General features: G+C 45.2%; 1 long non-coding RNA gene across 2 annotated transcripts; it reads right to left on the reverse strand.

Annotated features, from left to right (window-relative positions):
• Nucleotides 1-395: 395 nt before the first annotated feature.
• On the reverse strand, nt 396-3,376 carry LOC127920774 (uncharacterized). Of its 2 annotated transcripts, none has more exons than XR_008107353.1 (4): nt 3,119-3,376; nt 1,308-1,710; nt 1,140-1,251; nt 396-635 (listed from the first exon to the last, which is right to left on the reverse strand). It is a non-coding gene; the product is annotated as an uncharacterized LOC127920774 (long non-coding RNA). The 2 variants fall into 2 exon arrangements; XR_008107352.1 differs by lacking the exon at nt 396-635 and adding an exon at nt 936-1,083.
• Between the last annotated feature and the right edge of the window lie 953 nt (nt 3,377-4,329).

Here is a 4,329-nt window from a genome sequence, read left to right on the forward strand (position 1 = left end):
TCGTAATGATTGACAGATTGCTTGGTTGATTTATTTATGTATTGATCGATCAATCGATTTAATTTACTGTATCATCAAAATGAGAAGGGTGCTCCTGCCAGACACAACATTGCAATCAATAGAAACATATATAGAGGATAAACACACGTTGGCTGAGAGCTTCATTCCACTGTGGTTCACTGAATAGCATCTGACACTGGGAAGAGCAGGAAGCCACTGAAGGTGTTTCTCTTGTGACTGTCATCGTAGATTGTGGTTCCACCCAGTTAAACGTCAACTACGTCTCCCTGCTCTAGCAGCAGAGAGGCAGCATTAGCTACGTGGTGCTGGGACTTTGCAATGTATTCCCAAAGACCTGCCTTCAGGGTTACGATGCCGTTTGTGCGGAGGTTGCAATGTATTCCCAAAGACCTGCCTTCAGGGTTACGATGCCGTTTGTGCGGAGGTTGCAGTGTATTCCCAAAGACCTGCCTTCAGGGTTACGATGCCGTTTGTGCGGAGGTTGCAGTGTATTCCCAAAGACCTGCCTTCAGGGTTACGATGCCGTTTGTGCGGAGGTTGCAGTGTATTCCCAAAGACCTGCCTTCAGGGTTACGATGCCGTTTGTGCGGAGGTTGCAGTGTATTCCCAAAGACCTGCCTTCAGGGTTACGATGCCGTTTGTGCGGAGGTTGCAATGTATTCCCAAAGATCTGCCTTCAGGGTTACGATGCCGTTTGTGCGGAGGTTGCAGTGTATTCCCAAAGACCTGCCTTCAGGGTTACGATGCCGTTTGTGCGGAGGTTGCAGTGTATTCCCAAAGACCTGCCTTCAGGGTTACGATGCCGTTTGTGCGGAGGTTGCAGTGTATTCCCAAAGACCTGCCTTCAGGGTTACGATGCCGTTTGTGCGGAGGTTGCAGTGTATTCCCAAAGACCTGCCTTCAGGGTTACGATGCCGTTTGTGCGGAGGTTGCAGTGTATTCCCAAAGACCTGCCTTCAGGGTTACGATGCCGTTTGTGCGGAGGTTGCAGTGTATTCCCAAAGACCTGCCTTCAGGGTTACGATGCCGTTTGTGCGGAGGTTGCAGTGTATTCCCAAAGACCTGCCTTCAGGGTTACGATGCCGTTTGTGCGGAGGTTGCAATGTATTCCCAAAGACCTGCCTTCAGGGTTACGATGCCGTTTGTGCGGAGGTTGCAGTGTATTCCCAAAGACCTGCCTTCAGGGTTACGATGCCGTTTGTGCGGAGGTTGCAGTGTATTCCCAAAGACCTGCCTTCAGGGTTACGATGCCGTTTGTGCGGAGGTTGCAATGCATTCCCAAAGACCTGCCTTCAGGGTTACGATGCCGTTTGTGCGGAGGTTGCAGTGTATTCCCAAAGACCTGCCTTCAGGGTTACGATGCCGTTTGTGCGGAGGTTGCAGTGTATTCCCAAAGACCTGCCTTCAGGGTTACGATGCCGTTTGTGCGGAGGTTGCAGTGTATTCCCAAAGACCTGCCTTCAGGGTTACGATGCCGTTTGTGCGGAGGTTGCAGTGTATTCCCAAAGACCTGCCTTCAGGGTTACGATGCCGTTTGTGCGGAGGTTGCAGTGTATTCCCAAAGACCTGCCTTCAGGGTTACGATGCCGTTTGTGCGGAGGTTGCAGTGTATTCCGCTGTTCCTTTCTACGATTCCGAACAAGGCGATTCTGAAGTAGTACACTCCCCTCACTGGGGCTGTGAAGTGACCTGGGAAAGAGATGGAACATGTCAGGCTCTCTCTCCATACAGAGTTCAGTTGAAGACTCTCTGTAGATAGTTCAGTTGAAGACTCTCTGTAGATAGTTCAGTTGAAGACTCTCTGTAGATAGTTCAGTTGAAGACTCTATAGATAGTTCAGTTGAAGACTCTCTATAGATAGTTCAGTTGAAGACTCTCTGTAGATAGTTCAGTTGAACACTCTATAGATAGTTCAGTTGAAGACTCTATAGATAGTTCAGTTGAAGACTCTATAGATAATTCAGTTGAAGACTCTATAGATAGTTCAGTTGAAGACTCTATAGATAGTTCAGTTGAAGACTCTATAGATAGTTCAGTTGAAGACTCTATAGATAGTTCAGTTGAAGACTCTCTATAGATAGTTCAGTTGAAGACTCTCTATAGATAGTTCAGTTGAAGACTCTATAGATAGTTCAGTTGAAGACTCTACAGATAATTCAGATGAATACTCTACAGATAATTCAGATGAAGACTCTACAGATAATTCAGTTGAAGAATCTAATAGATAGTTCAGTTGAAGACTCTCTATAGATAATTCAGTTGAAGACTCTATAGATAATTCAGTTGAAGGCTCTCTATAGATAGTTCAGTTGAAGACTCTCTATAGATAATTCAGTTGAAGACTCTCTATAGATAGTTCAGTTGAAGACTCTATAGATAGTTCAGTTGAAGACTCTATAGATAGTTCAGTTGAAGACTCTACAGATAATTCAGATGAATTCTCTACAGATAATTCAGATGAAGACTCTATAGATAGTTTAGTTGAAGACTCTACAGATAATTCAGATGAAGACTACAGATAATTCAGATGAAGACTCTACAGATAATTCAGATGAAGACTCTACAGATAATTCAGATGAAGACTCTACAGATAATTTAGTTGAAGATTACAGATAATTCAGTTGAAGACTCTATAGATAATTCAGTTGAAGACTCTATAGATAATTCAGTTGAAGACTCTATAGATAATTACATTTACATTTACATTTAAGTCATTTAGCAGACGCTCTTATCCAGAGCGACTTAATTCAGTTGAAGACTCTATAGATAATTCAGTTGAAGACTCTATAGATAATTCAGTTGAAGACTCTATAGATAATTCAGATGAAGACTCTATAGATAATTCAGATGAAGACTCTACAGATAATTCAGATGAAGACTCTACAGATAATTTAGTTGAAGACTACAGATAATTCAGTTGAAGACTCTATAGATAATTCAGTTGAAGACTCTATAGATAATTCAGTTGAAGACTCTATAGATAATTCAGTTGAAGACTCTATAGATAATTCAGTTGAAGACTCTATAGATAATTCAGTTGAAGACTCTATAGATAATTCAGTTGAAGACTCTATAGATAATTCAGTTGAAGACTCACCATTAGTTGGGTTGTAGTGATTGCCAATGTTTGTCAGGATGTCCTTGTAGACCAGGGTAGTGGATGTGGGTCCATAGTAACCACCATAGTAACCCCCAACTCCCAAAGTAACAGAGAACGCTACCTTCCGTTCTGTTAGAGGAAACAAACAAAAACACACATTGGTCAGAAACCAACAAGACAATGGTTTAACATTTACATTTACATTTAAGTCATTTAGCAGACGCTCTTATCCAGAGCGACTTACAAATTGGTGCATACACCTTATGACATCCAGTGGAACAGCCACTTGCATCTAAATCTTTTTTTTTTTTTTTTTTTTGGGGGAGAAGAAGGGGGTGAGAAGGATTACTTACCCTTACTTACCCTATCCTAGGTATTCCTTGAAGAGGTGGGGTTTCAGGTGTCTCCGGAAGGAGGTGATTGACTCCGCTGTCCTGGCGTCGTGAGGGAGTTTGTTCCACCATTGGGGGCCAGAGCAGCGAACAGTTTTGACTGGGCTGAGCGGGAACTGTACTTCCTCAGTGGTAGGGAGGCGAGCAGGCCAGAGGTGGATGAACGCAGTGCCCTTGTTTGGGTGTAGGGCCTGATCAGAGCCTGGAGGTACTGAGGTGCCGTTCCCCTCACAGCTCCGTAGGCAAGCACCATGGTCTTGTAGCGGATGCGAGCTTCAACTGGAAGCCAGTGGAGAGAGCGGAGGAGCGGGGTGACGTGAGAGAACTTGGGAAGGTTGAACACCAGACGGGCTGCGGCGTTCTGGATGAGTTGTAGGGTTTAATGGCACAGGCAGGGAGCCCAGCCAACAGCGAGTTGCAGTAATCAAGACGGGAGATGACAAGTGCCTGGATTAGGACCTGCGCCGCTTCCTGTGTGAGGCAGGGTCGTACTCTGCGGATGTTGTAGAGCATGAACCTACAGGAACGGGACACCGCCTTGATGTTAGTTGAGAACGTCAGGGTGTTGTCCAGGATCACGCCAAGGTTCTTAGCGCTCTGGGAGGAGGACACAATGGAGTTGTCAACCGTGATGGCGAGATCATGGAACGGGCAGTCCTTCCCGGGAGGAAGAGGAGCTCCGTCTTGCTGAGGTTCAGCTTGAGGTGGTGATCCGTCATCCACACTGATATGTCAGCCAGACATGCAGAGATGCGATTCGCCACCTGGTCATCAGAAGGGGAAAGGAGAAGATTAATTGTGTGTCGTCTGCATAGC

This window comes from Oncorhynchus keta, unplaced genomic scaffold, assembly GCF_023373465.1.
Source record: "Oncorhynchus keta strain PuntledgeMale-10-30-2019 unplaced genomic scaffold, Oket_V2 Un_contig_20523_pilon_pilon, whole genome shotgun sequence".
Taxonomy (NCBI): Eukaryota; Metazoa; Chordata; class Actinopteri; order Salmoniformes; family Salmonidae; genus Oncorhynchus; species Oncorhynchus keta.